This window comes from Idiotropiscis lumnitzeri, chromosome 14, assembly GCF_059441095.1.
Source record: "Idiotropiscis lumnitzeri isolate Australia: NSW breed Sydney's pygmy pipehorse chromosome 14, RoL_Ilum_1.0, whole genome shotgun sequence".
Taxonomy (NCBI): domain Eukaryota; kingdom Metazoa; phylum Chordata; class Actinopteri; order Syngnathiformes; family Syngnathidae; genus Idiotropiscis; species Idiotropiscis lumnitzeri.
In genome coordinates, this window is record NC_142404.1 from 9,329,708 (window position 1) to 9,344,813 (window position 15,106).

The 15,106-nt window shown below is 40.6% G+C and overlaps 1 protein-coding gene across 3 annotated transcripts in view; it reads right to left on the bottom strand.

Moving 5' to 3' along the window:
- st6gal2a (ST6 beta-galactosamide alpha-2,6-sialyltranferase 2a) overlaps positions 1-14,752 on the bottom strand; it is a 44,442-nt gene extending 29,690 nt beyond the window's left edge. The window contains exon 1 of one of the 3 annotated variants that reach the window (XM_088314591.1): positions 14,584-14,752. The gene's annotated coding sequence lies outside the window, so the exon portion shown is untranslated. Of the gene's footprint in view, positions 1-2,286; positions 2,328-14,583 lie in introns of those variants that run through there. The other 2 variants (XM_088314589.1, XM_088314590.1) reach the window with 2 other exon arrangements.
- Positions 14,753-15,106: the final 354 nt, after the last annotated feature.

The window sequence follows — 15,106 nt, forward strand, 5'->3', positions numbered from 1 at the left end:
TAAAAATAATTCATACACGCAACACATTTTTGATATTTTTTAAAATAAAACATTTTTTATCATATTTTTAAATAAAAATTATTTTTTTATATCACTAAAAAAATATGTAGCATATATGAAACATTTTCAGTAATATGTATGGGACCATTTTTAGTAGTGCGTATGAGCGCATTTCAGTAGTGCGTATGAGCGACAACATTTTCACCTATGTGTATGAGCCCATTTCAGTAATAAGTGTGAGAACTATTCCTGAATTATGTCCCGTACGGCGCCTCATATTCTACAAGGGGCACACACTGTCCCTTTTCTTGCAGACTGCCAAACCACACGAGTAAGTGCGCGCACACATCGTGTGACTAAAACACGGACCGATGGCCTTCTTCTTCATTAAGTATTGAAGACTCAAAGTGAAGCTTTTGCCGGCATCTCCAAAAATAAGCTTTACTATTCACCTCTGAGCAGCAGAAGCGGCCGGCAAACAAGCAGGTACATCGCTGCGAGGCAACAATATTTTGCACACAAACACAAGCAGACATGACTGAATGAACGTGGGGCTTTTTTTCTGGAGACTTTGAACAAAACAGTATTTGCAACAATACACAATTTGTGCTTCAGGTGCACTTACGTCTACAACCTGAGCAATTTTAATAAAATCCAACAAATACACCAAAGTAAGTCCTTGACAAGGATAATTAGGTTTACTTTAAAAATAATAGGCTAATAGAAATACAAATTGGATCGTATTTAGTAGGGGTGGGACGATTCACGTACCTCCTGATTCGATTTAAATCACAATACTTGTGTGCCGATTAGGTTTATATCATGATTATTGAGTACGCCGCGATTTGGGATTCACTATGACGGCTATTGCTATTTTTTTCTCAAACAATAGAGTTTCTCTTCGCGGCCATCGAAGACTTTTACCTGCGCTGAGCACTGAAGCTCAACGCAAATGTGAACACGAGTGTCATTCCCCACTTTCGATCACTTCAGCAATTACCGCGCTAATAGCTTGTTACAAATTGAAGAGCGCTTTAATTGACACAATGAGGAGCAGCCCAGCTCAAAGACACAAATGCCAGCCATCGAAAGCGAATGCGTGTGCACTGAAATAACTTGTTTTTGCGCCATTTACGAACATGGAAGGCGCCAACACTTTGCCTGTATGAGATTTAACGTCGCCATTGGATCGGTTATGTCATATCTATTTCATTTGCACATCGACGGTTCTCAGAATGTATTCAGTGGTGCAATGCATTTAATGAAGTTATAAAGATGTTAATCCTTGTCATGTGTGTTTGTTACCAGTTGCAGAATGTGTCAGATTTAACACATTTATGTGTGATTTATATGGCATGATGTTTTTCTTTTTCTTTTTTTTTTTTATAAATCAAACCATGACTTCCTTTCATTTGAGCATGGCTTGTAAACAACAATTTACAAATTGACCACTCCATTGAATTGTTAAATACAAATGAAAATATGGTGAAAGTTTATAGATTTAGGTAAAGATATTTTATACTACTTTTTTAGACGACTAACATCAGCCATTTGGCAAATTTGAGGCGGCTGTTTGTTCAGTCGGGCCATACTTTTTTTTTATACTCCACCAAATCTTCTAGCGGGCCAGATTAAACTCGTTTGTGGGCCTCATCTGACCTGCGGGCCATATGTTTGACACCCCTGACGTTCAGTGTCTACACACACCTATATTTTTGATGCAGGTCTCATTCTAAATGTAATTATCCTGCACAGTTACACCTAATAAAGTTTCCAAAGTACTGCAGAAATCTACAGAAACTGTCATTGGGTGGGAGCAAAAGACAGATAGGCATCTCTTCATTTGTTTTCTATTGATCGAAAAACAAAGCACTCCACGTCATTGCTCGTGCACACTTGAGGAGTTTTATGTATTCCATCTTTTTCTCATTTCTTTTCTTCCATTTTTAAACGTCCTTTTCTAAAGCAACTCTAAGGCCCATTCGGCAAAATAAGCGAGGAGAGCAATGATGACAGTCCGTACAATTGAAATACAATTGCATCACTTGACACCGCACGTGCGGCTGCCATAATTCTTACTTGGTGGTGGGATGGAACATCATGACAAACGCACACAATCCAATAGTCTTACAGAGCAGGACATGACAGAAAGGAAAGATTTGAAGCCGTTGAGTGACGGCATTCCCAGCAAGTACAGGCCTGTTGGTCTTCCGGCATTGCTCGCTGCACTCTGGTTTGTGTCTTCTACGTTTTCTTAGTCGTTGGCTTAGTCGCAGTTATGCTCACCAGACTCGCAGTACGTCGCGGCTTCTTTCTGGTGGTAGAGTCCAAAAATTCCTGATTTTGTCCTGGCTTCAGTCGGGTCCTGGGCCCATAACCTGTTGGCAGAGTGGTACTACGCAGCAGTAGTACCGCGTCCAACTATTTTCAGGATCAGCAAACCAGAATCTCTGTATTGACAGGGGAATAACTACACACAACCTGGTTGGTAGCGTCACACAGTGTGTCGGAATATTTTCACGAGAGACACTCTCACTATTCCAAATGATTATGACCAGCAAGAAAGCTTGCCATAAGATGATGATGATCTTTTGTACATCGTGTACCTCACAGAAATGAAGTCACTTTAACATTTAACAGATAGCCACAGTTTCCACAGTTTCATTTTGACATTGCTGAAAGGCTCACTATCGGTTTCTGTGATATTTGGCCCTCGCCAAAAGACCGCAAACTAGTTGATCGTGAACAGCCACAGAGCCGCTACCAAGTAGTGTGCACCATTCGCGTCAATCATCATCCATCCATCCATTATCTGTACTGCTTCTCCTCACACGGGTCGCGGGGGAGCTGGGGCCTCTCCCAGCTGTCTTCGGGCAGTAGGCGGGGGACACCTGGAACTGGTTGCCAGCCAATTGCAGGGCACACAAAGACGAACAACCATTCGCTCTCACAGTCACAGCTTGGGGCAATTTAGAGTGTTCAATTAACCTGCCATGTATGTTTTTGGAATGTGGGAGGAAACCGGAGTACCCGGAGAAAACTCCACTCAGGAAGGCCGGAGCCGGAATCGAACCCACAACCTCTGCACTGTGAGGCCACCGTGCTAGCCAGTCGTCCACCGTGCCGCCCGCGTCAATCATCAAGCCACACAATTGAAACAATATTGGTCGGCTCATTTACAAAGGAAGATGTACTTGAGGACAGATTATGTTCCAAGCCTTAAGAACCTGGTGTGTCCTGGCTACAACAGAAGTCGCAATCTTGCCACTTAGCACTACTTGCACTCTGAACCAGCTACAAGAGATCATGGTTTTTCCCATCTCCAAAGAGTCCTATCGAAAAAGACGCATTCCTGCGGAAGCCATTGTGATACCACTGCACAGTCTAATCCTAGTGACGCTAAAAAGAAGAAGAAAAAGGAAGAAAAAAAATTAATTCTCAGTCACGCTGAAGGCAAGTGGCGAGTTAATGATAATCCTTTTTCAATTTGCCACCATGACTTGCCTCTTTTTTCCACATCATTTTCTCATTTCTCTGATCACTGTATTCAAATAAACAAGCAGCTGCTAAATCAAAGAAGGCTCCAGTACGGAATGTCCTCTGAGGGCCATGCTCGATGGAAAACGCTAATGCTAAAGGGGGAAAAAAAAAAATCATGATCCAAAAATCCAATTTATTATTACAGTAAATATTATTGTTGGTTAATTGTTTTGGAGCCATTTTCTGATGCCGCTGTGGACTGTAAATAGGTTCTCTACCTCTTACCTTATGTATCTCTCTTCTTCCATTGTTCAAAACTACTCATCCAAAACGTGCTGATGAGGAAGAAAAAACAAGAAAGATCTATTTTCTTTGGACCGTGGAAAGCTCAGACACGTAATACTAATACAGGGTCCTCCAAGGTCAGACCAGGGAGCACCAACTCCATTACTAAGTGATCCCACTGAGGCAGATTAAGCCTGCTTTCCTCCAACAACCACCGCACCGATTACACCAGCAATGCAACGCAAAAGTCCATTTCCGCAAACAAGTGCTGCGAAACCCATTAATCCTGCTCTTAAGAGGCCAACTACACCCATTTATGACCCAGCAGAGTGTTGCAGTGAGGCGAGAACTTGAAGAACTCCCATCTGGTTTACAGTTTGTCCCAGAAGGATTTGAAATTTATACACCCCCATAATCAACATGGGACTAAAATGTAGACCTACAACTTTAATTCAATAGGTTGGTTGTGCCATTGTCAGAATCTTCTGGAACGGACTTTGATGTTAAAGTCGCAAGACCGCATTTAATAATGCACATTGATTAGGACAAATCTCGCCCTGTGTCTGTTTCGTAGCAGTACTTAAAGTAGATTTTGCATTTAAAAAAAAAAAAAAAAATGTTGTTACAGCGTTTGAAAAGGCATTTACGGGTGCACATGATAGTTATGTTTAATTGATGTTAAGATTGGGGTTCGCCGAAAATACTTCCCCTTGTAAATCCCTGCACCCAAAATGTTTGAGTATCCCTGCCCAAGTATTTAAATCATGACGTTTGAAAGCTGCTAGCAAAATCTGAAAGCAGCCGCATGCTTGACCGTCTCTGACCAAAGTCATACCCCGTACGTACATGCACGTGACGTGCGCTGTACGTATTGTGCACCTACTTTTATGTGACAGAAACGCATGCAACACAGTAGCAACACATCAACTTTGAGAGCACATATCTTAACACTTTGACCGTGCCAGCGGCAAGGCCCTACGCAGGAAATATGGCCGTGCGCCGCCCCGCGTTACGGCCCATAAATCCCGCTAAGGGAGCAGGGATGTTCAAGTGGAGCAAGTGGAGAAAGTCCACTCAGTTCAACTCTGCACTCGTTCCCTTTGTTATGTTCACATGAACAGTAATTAGCCTTACTTTGGTATTAAGTGGTTGGGATTGTTGACATGGTGACCTCGAGACTAAATTGACATTTGATGTTAGCGTGTGGGTTTGCGCATGAGAAATTCATTTATCTATTTTCTATTGTGCTCTTCCCCGTTAAGGTGGAGTGGAGCATATCCCAGCTGGTTTGAGGACAGAGGCAGAACATATCGGTCAATCGCGGGAAAAATTCATCTGACAATGCAAACGTGCTACGACATTGTGGAGCGACCACATGGCAGAATCTACTGGAGTCCGTGAGTCAGTCCAAATGATTTTGAAGCTCCTCTATTTCACATTCAGCTAGATATTGTTCCTTTAAACTACAACTATTGCTTTAACTATAAATTTAGACTCACATGACACGGAGATACTTCAATTTTGTGAGGAAAATCCGCTGAGACAACAAGCCCGCTAAACAAATACAAAGCTCTCCATCCATTTTCGGACATCTTAACCTCTATAATCTACGTGAACTCCTGACGCCAAACATGGACTCAGATTAGCAGCCTATTAGGGATTTACTGCACTACTATGATACACAATAAGATGCTTAAACAAGATGTTTAAGAAGCTCAAATGTTAGTTGCAGACGCACACACGCACTGACCACAACATTATGTATCGAGCGTAATGAAGTCAAATACGAGAAATGCGTTTTTAAAGAATTCCGCCTTTAATAATTCTCATTTTTGGCGCGCTTCGATATATAAAGTACTGTTAGTCTATACTATAATTTTGCAAATAGTGGGATGTATTTGTTTGTGATAGTCCGCGCTTTAATTAATCTGAGTGATAACCTGCGTTAGTAACTGCTGCTGTTTTGGGTAGCCACGCGCACACATTGTCTCGGCAGTGAAACTCATGAACATCTGTTAGTGAACTGATATGACGAAGGCATCTAATGGGAGAGAGGTGCGGGGGTTCTTAGACTAAATTAGATTTGTTCCCATTTATTTGCATTCACACGGGCCTTCAGGGGTGGAACTGTCTTTTGGCCACGCCCACACCTAGGGGAAATGGTTGATATCTATGATTTTCATGCCAATTTGGAATGCAGTATTCTAATTACATCTCTTGATACAATGCCATGAGTTATTCACTTCCACTGCATATTTAAAGAATAAATATACAATTGATCTGAAATCAACGTCCAAAAGAATCTGTCATAAGTCGAGAAAATTAACGACATCATTTTCACACCATAGTAAGTAAATAACTCGGCCCGAAAAGTCATTGTTTATCATATCCTCCACAGTCATGGTTTCATGAAATAAAATGCACGCATACCAATATTACTCATAATACAGAAATTAAAAAAAAGAAGCAGCATTTGGAATTTTGATTATTTTGTGTCATTGTGCTTTTTAGAGTCATTGATCGCGCTACAAAAAATGGCAACTGTGCCAATTGATCACTCTGATTTGCCGATATTTTCCACTCCAAGGTTTTTCCAAGGCCAATAGAATTGCCAAACCGTGACTATGCAGGGGTTCATATTATTTGAGGAAATACAGAATTAATTACAGAGCTGCCAGTTTATTGTAATAAGTGAGACCATATAAAAAAGTTATAGTTTAATACTTAAAATATCATTCCTACACATCGCAATATCAAACTATTTTTTAAACACATTGTAGATGTATTTTAACACAGAGAAAAATCTGTGATAGTGAGAAGCTGGTAGGTCGACCGCAATACAGCAGGGGATTGGCTGATTTTTTTTTCTTTTTTTTTTTCGGGGGTACAAGGTTAATCTTGTCCCTCTCGTAGAGTATCTACAGGCCAACCTATTTTGTTTCAATGAGTGTACAGCTTTAAATCAACATTCAAACTTGCAAGACATTCTGACAGCTTATGGCCCTTGTAAAAGAAGACTAATTGGCCTTTCACGTGGCGAATTCAGATCCCACGCCCGTTTGGGAGTGAGGGGCACAGCTGGTCCTGATGATTGCAGCACTGCGGCGGCGGCGGCTGCTGCTGCTTTTGAAGTTCACATAACTACAGCTCTAGTCAGTTAGCAAGCATCTGAAATTACACCTCCACCTTCCCACAATGCCCCGCCCACCCATCTCTGATGCTTCCACAAAGATGAGGCCTGGAAGTGATGAGAGGGGAAACTTCTCCCGTGGCTTCGACCAACAGTCAAATTACATAGCAGCCTTTTAAGGATCGGAACGCTCAGAGGAGTCTTTTCATGTTTGCATCCCGCTCCGCTCGCATGTTTAACATACAGAACATTAAAATTAACAAGCAGTTGTTATGTAGTCCAAGTAATTTTCCTTCATTATATGGTAGTACTCTTTAAATTTATTTAATTTCATAATAAAAATGTCACTTCTTTAGATACATGTTGAATTTCGCAATAATTCCAAATTTGCAATATTTAACAAATTCACCCATATTGCTATGTTTTTGCGATATCTTGTGTTGGAGTGTATCACTACAACTATTGTTGCAAAATAAATACATGTAGAAAATGTCAGACATCACCCCAAAACATGCTCACATGCAGTATTGTAAAATGAAAATGGGGGCAAAGAAAAAAATGTTTGTTGAAAATAGCAGCAGAATTCCTGACATTTTTGCCCTGTTATCAAATGTCCATCAATTGTATCACATCATATATTTCCCCCCAAATTAAAAGCATGTAAACAGAGCGAATGAAAGAATAAAACATGTTTGAGGGAATGACAGTCATCACTCAACGCGCACGTAATTGGCCTTCTCCCCGGACTTCCTGTGCGCCGCCACTAATGAGGCCGCTCAATCTGTGACTAACTATGTTATCAGGTCATCACTGAGCACAATTATACATTTCATTAGTTACTAAACTTAGAGCGGCACGGCTTTGTGGCAGCCAGTCAGCCTTCAAAACGTCTTTTTTCCTGCCACTGATTTACACAAAGCTAGAAGTTTAGCAGCATTGGAGGTGTGAATGAATCATCGTGCTGATTTCATCCACACGACTTGCGACATTGTTTAAACCCAGTTTGGATGGAGGGGAATGACCCAATTTCAAATCTGAGTGATAAATAATTCCACTCCAGTTCGGTAGGTGGTGGTTACATTTATTTATTCATTTTTTCAAACTGGTTCAAAAATGCCAAACAAAGTGTGCTTTCTGCTCTCGGCACGAGATGACCAGCGCAGCTTCCGTTGGTTGCGTCACAATCACGTAGTCTGTGGTTAAGCCGAACTTGGTGTTGATCACACGCAGAAGAATTTGTGATCAGACAAACAGCTTTGTCACAGCTTATAATTCTCTGCCCCAATCTTTCTTTACACACTCCACGCAACAGGATATCGCTCGGAATAATCTTTGTTTGAAAGTGGCTCAGTGGGTTTTTAAGGAAAAGTTACTCCATTAGAATTTTCATCACTACTGTGTTAAAAAAAGAGATATGTATAGATTTGAGAATTGTATAGAACGTTTGATAAAAAAGGAAAATATCACTCAAAAGTCAAAAATGAAAGCAGCATTCCTGTCCTTGATGGGCGTGTTCAATCTTGTTTTCGCAACTTGAGCTCAACTTCCTAAAAAGTGGGGCACACACGTACTGATCATTGGGCCAAATTTCATTCAATTTTCTCTTTCTTCTTATCAAAGGCCCGATTACACTGGTCGACAATTTTTGCAACATACAGACGCAAGTAACATTTTCCAGGTTCTTTTTTTTTTTTGCGCTGATTCCAAATGTGTGTTTATTTTTTTGTCTCTACCAAAGGAGATTTTCACAAAAATAATATAAATAATATATTTCACAATATTTATGAATTAAAGGTTAGGTTCATCAAAGTGGATTTTTTTTTTTTTTTTTGGAATGTCATCGTTACAAATGATAACACATGGTAAAGTTCGAATTGCACAAGATTTTATGGATTAAACTTCAAAACAATCAATGAAAATATCCCAAAAACCTGATGCGTATCAAAAAAGTCAATCATATTTTTTACATCAGCGTAAAAAATACATTTAGGGACACATAAAGCCACCGCTAATTAAAATTTGCTGTTATGGTCGTTGTAGGTGTAATCGTGGGACTATAAATTTTGATACGGCTGTTGTTGTGCCAATTGCTGTCTCATCGCTCCTTTGACTGCTCGGCCCCTCCTTCCAGTTTTCTCTCTCAAATTCCCTTTTGTCCCTCTACTTTGTCTCTCCTTGTCAAGCCAAGCCATTGAGGTAGACAATCGCCCCACATCAACTTCTTTTCTTCCTCAGGGGGACATTTTCCTTGCCTCCGTCGTCTAGTGCTTGCTTTTCCTATATGCATAATTACATAAGCTATGAGAAATGTGCTACTTGAGCTGCTCAAAGTGTTAAAGTGGCCTTGCTAACTTCTGTTGTGAAAATTGGCTCGACGTAATTTGGTGTGGGATGTGTTGGGTTATATATTCTATTTGTTATTTTTCTATTTCAAGTCAAGTCCGTCAAATCGTGAAAGTAAAACCTGTTCAATATTTATTCATCCTTATTTTTGTGATCAACAGACAGTTATACATATTCTCTACTATCTAATGGATGTCCGTTGTTGGCTGTCCTTTTTTTTTTTTTGCATCATGTTTATCAACTTGAATCGTATGCTCTCCAACTGCTTATAAGTCTAAATTCATTTTAAGTGCTTCCACCTGGAGAAACTTCACTTGTCATGTTTAATTTAGTGCAGATACTCAGCAGACCCCGATAATGAGCATTTTTAAAAAAGCATTTTTCATCTCATTGTTTGACTGACATGTTCAAACCTGGCTTGGATTGAAAACAATTGCTTTCACTCAACATGGCACAACACCACAAATGAGCTCTGCAACAAGTGCTATGTTAACAAAATTAATTCAACAATACAACCTTTACAAACGACTTTCATCCTAAATTAAGGTCGCACTTGCACAAAATCAGTTTGTTTCTACGACGCGTCACCCGTGCATTACTGTAACATTCCGAGTTATTTCTGTTGCACAAGGCAACGGTTTTTAAAGATTGCATCATAATCGTACGACTTGCCTAAGCTGCGTGCACGTGCAGGTGCTTATGCAACGGGAACGGAACTCTGCTTTCTTCTGGGGTTAGGCGGGGTACAACCAATCACAGGTCTTCAATTCATCAATCAGGGATTTATTCACAAATGTTTGAATCTTGGGTCATCATCTTAGAGAGACATTCAGGGCAATTATATGTCGCCCAACTTGCCTTCTTCTTTTCCCTAATAACACAAATGTCATCAAAATTGTGCTTGCACTTCTCTTGGGGACGAACGATGACACAAATTTGGACCCAGGTTCACAAATGGGGAAAAAAAGTCGTCTTCCTAATGAGTTGTTGTAGTTGTTGTCCCAATATTTTTACCCGGAGCATCAGTCGCTTTTTCACCTCTCGAGCAATGTGTGCTTCGCAACACATTTCTGACATCTGCTGCACTAACAAGGGTTTGAGCTGGGGTGTTGTCCTCATGCCAACTGGCACATTTGCCCCACTCAGGCATGTACGCACAAATGTGGCTTCCAGCGCATGCCTTATAATACTTTTTCTTTTTCTTTTATTCCCTTTGCTCCGATTGTGCAAGGACAGATATAAGATGAAAACACTCGTGCATGAAGCTCATTGTTCGTGGACACAAAGGAGGAGGAAAAAAGCTGAAGTTTTGCAGGTTTCACCCACACCTGGCACACGCAGTCTATACGCTTCATGTGCGAACCATCCATCCAGTCCCAAGCCAGGAATTTTGCATATGTTGTGTATGCATCAACGATCTACGATGATTATTAGAACTGTTGGGCAATTTTAGAGGATCTCCATAACTGTGTTAACCAACTGTCAAGCTTAGTCCATATTTGGGCATATCTGGATTGGGATTTAAAAAGATTGAAAAAGATTTTTGTGAGCACTGTCACTCCTTATTCCTATTCTAGACCATTATCATTTTTTCCGCTTGTGGAAGTCAGCTGCTTCAAATTAACAGCGAGTCAGTCGTCAATCAGTGGTGCAAAAATTGTGGCTGATGTGAAACCTTTTTGCTTTCCTGGTTCAACAGTTTAATAGGTGTGAACAAGTTTTGATTGGCTGTCGTGACGCAATGTGTGTCTTGCAGTTCAAATTTACCAACTCGAGCAAACGGACAAAAAAATAAATAAATAATAAGAATCCTCATTTTTGTCCAACAATGTGAAATTCGACTAAAAAATTCAGAAAAGAGAGCTGAGGCCATACTTGCAGAGCGTCGAACTTTTGATTTGCCTCTGTTGTTTTGTGTCAATCGTTCCCAAAGAATCAACAGCCTGAAAAATTTGTGTTAAGAGAGGAAGAAAAATACCCAAGTTAAGTGAAGTGAGCGGGTGCCACTATTACTTTTAAAACTGTTTGGTGGTTGTAATATAGTGGTTAGCTTCTTTTCACACATGCCAGACACAGTTGACATTCTATTTACATTTTTATATTGACATTTGTTCAATTTTTACACTTGAATGACAGTTAAGAATGTTAAAGGTGACAGTTTGACTCTGGAATTCATTATTCCTGTTTCCATCATTTCCAGGTGCAGCGCTTCGCAGTTCTCTTGTCTCAAAATCTTTTTTTTTTCCCCCTGCCTGCTTCACCTATCTGTACATGCACTGCAATCAAGCAATAGTTGACTGCGAGCTAATGAGACAGTCCAATTGGATATGATTTCAAACTAATATGCACTTCAAAGTCTATAATTAGGTGGATGAACCCAAAAAGTCTTTTATGATCCACTAAAATCAGAATGCAGTATTCCACTTCTTCCAATTAGTGTTGCTGTTTGCCCTATTCTGAGAACTCCCTGTTTAATGACATATCTTAGAGTCCACGGGCATCAAACACATTTTTGTCGCGGGTCACATTGTAGTTAATTGCAGGAAAGGGTTTCCGTCCGAGGGCCGTTATGACTGTGGAACACTGTGTCATATTATTACATATACATGAAAAAATGATTCTGGAAGTCACAAGTCTAAGAAAATAGTTTGTTCAACTACTGTTCAATTTATTTGAAAAAAAAAGTGGGTTGCATTGGCTAAAATTGTTCTTAAAAGTGAAGACTGGGTATTTTTAGTGCACATTTATATTAGACAAAAGAACAGCAGCTCTAGCTATTGACTTTCTATCAACACAAAGTTATTGTCTAACTAAACTTTGCAACAAAGTAAAGCTTGCTACATTGTATCAAGAACAAATTTCATTCCAGCAGACCAGAAATTGGAGTGCGCACAAGACGCAAGTGTGCCGATTATTGGAGGAATATGACATTCAGTACACGCCTCCTCAACAACGACACTGTTTGATCCCGAGGTACGTCTTTCCACCGCAGAGTGATAAACCACCAGTTTCCTGTAGGTGACAGACGCGCTGACACTTCAAAGACAACACACACATCCGCTTAAAAAAACGCTTAATTGCCGTTCACACGAGTGCGTTTAACCCCCGCGATCACCTCCACCAACATCCGCAAGCCTTCTCTTGCATCAAGGATACATAAAACGCAATCACCTGGTCAGAAAGCTGACATTTGCTCGTCAAATTAACTGATCAAAGCAGCTTTTAAGTAATGGCTCTCATCGTCTGTGACGCTTTTCAGCTGACAGAAGCTGGTACTGGATATAATGCTGGATACGGTATATACAAGTTCAGAATGGTTGACATTTGGACATGCGTGGCTAGAAGTCGTAGATGGGGACTTTACCCTATTTTGTCTGCCGTACATCCACAACCGAGCTGGGAACCCTTCCTTAATATGTCACAACACTTCCTTCCTTATTCATAAAAATAATCGTCATTGTGTGTAAGTAAGTGACTGTAAGTTTGTTCTTCTGCTCACAAAAAAAATCAAGAAAAAATAAACATGAATAAAGTCAAATAAAATATTTCAACTATGACTGACGAGGTTAAAAACTAAGCACGGTCCTCTTGGCTACATTTTGTTTTGTTATTTGTTTATTTTTAAAAATGCAATTTCTTTTGTTGAATTGCAGGAGTGTCAATAGCGCAAATGCTATGTGTCTATATTTTAAAACAATTCACACTGAGTAGTTAAATACGTAAGTGGATTTAGAGTTGAAACAAGACAGACGTTGTCTTTTGAGAGAGTTACGACAAGAAAATGGCACTGATTTTGTGGAATGGCACACAAAAACAAATGTTGTACCTTGAAGTTCGACAATTAGTACATTAGTTTAGTTTTGCAAGGAGAAGAAAAAAGTAGTGGGCCTGTCTCAACTTTTGACAGCTGTGGCAAATAATGCTGATTCACAATACATGTCAAAGCCCATTTCAAATCTATTTCTAAAAAAAAAAAAAAAAAAGAGGACCACCAACCAAGTCCATAAACAATTTGAGATTAATTCATAATCTGTGCAATTGTGAGGTGGAAAAACACATTTTGATTAATTGTAACATACATACCAGAAAATAAAGTGCATTGTTTAATTTCTTTAGCGGTACATGACCTTACACTTGAATTTCAGAAAACGTACACACACTCACACACACACACACAAAAGTCCAGTGATTAGCCCTAATGGGTGTGCTGTGCTATGAAATAAAGTCATTTTTCTGAAACCAGCGGCAAATAATACACGTTCATAACAGCAACGAGAAAATACCCTACTTCCTCCAAGAGGTTGACCCTATGTTTGAAGGTGCAGCAATGACTTGAACAATTAAACACCTTTCCCTTAACAGACGCCTTCATTGCCTCAGTTAACACATGGAGATTAAAAAAATTGTCTGCTGTGCCCATTTGAATTCTGTTGCTAACTAAAACAGCAAAACATTGCAAAACATTTAACCAGCCTCTCAGATTAATTGAATGGATGGATGCATTAAGTGCTGCTGTATAGGGAAAGAAATCGAGTTCTACTGTTGCACTATTTCTGAAAACTGTGCTAAATAATGGCAATTTGTAGCAGTATTTTTCTAAAAAGTATCCCTAGTCAAGTTCCTAACAGACACTTCAATTATCTCCATTCACGTGAACGTAAAGGTTTAAAGTCTGCTGATCCCCGTTAAACTCTGTTAGGAACCAAAACAACAACACACACCTGTACAAAAAGAGTAAAGCAGTTTTATCGCCATATGTTACAGTATGGCATATTTCCTTCATTTAACAAACCACGCAGTTAGCTGTTTGATCTGATTTTGTTTCATCACCAATCGCGCATTTCTTCACCGTAGACACGTTGTGCCCAACTTGTGCGCAGCGAGGTGCACGCGCAGAGAGCTCACGCGAAATCCCCAAAGCGAGGAGGAATCCTTCCTTTCAGTGTGCGTGTGCGCGTGTGTGTGCGTGTGTATGCGTGCGCCAGGGAAGGGGGTGAAGGGGTTGTCAGGTTAGTATATTATGATCTAATACGCTGCTATTGACCCACTGTGCACGCTCGCGTGGTTACATGCACGCGCCCCTCCTGTGGGAGTGCAGCTTGGTGCGCGCGGCCGGGACAAAGACCGCGTGCAAAGCGTGCAATTCATTCAAACGTTGTGATTGTTTAGGGGGGGGGGGTTAATGTATTTCTCCCTGTGTGGGTGTGTGTGTGTGTGTGTGTGTGTGTGTGAATGAGCGTGTGTGCGTGCGTGCACACGGATGCTCAATTCACACACGCGCATACAGCCAAATGAATGGGAAGAGGAGCCGGCGGATGTCGGAACAATAACAAAAAAATGCTTACCTAAAAAGCGCTGCGGGGGGGATGCTGCCACGGTCGTCGGGAGGGAGGTGGTGGTGGTTAGCTTGTGCCTCCACGGATACCTGCGAGCGGAGCCGAGGGTCCGCGTTGTCTGTCTGTCACATAGTTGCCGCTAATGCCGGACCCCTTTATTTTCTTTTTTTTCTCTTTTTTTTGGGGAGGGGGGGCATGCACATCTGAGTGAGAGGGGCGGAGCCGTAGAGGCGCTGCACAAAGCTCCACACGAGATGGGAGGGAGGGAGGGCTTACTAACTGTGGGTGTTAAACAGTAGGAAAATAGGAGACAATTAATGATGTACAAATGTGGGTGTGTTTTTTTTTCCTGTGTGTGTTTTGGAGCAGAAATATAACAATAGATGAAAATAGAAGGTGCATGCCAGCCCTCTAGTTGGCGCTGTCACTATTTTTATTCCTTTTTTTTTAAAAGAAGTACTACATCTATGTGCACCACCTCCTTGTCATCCTGAATCTCATTCAAAAGAGAGTTCATATGTTCATGTTCACA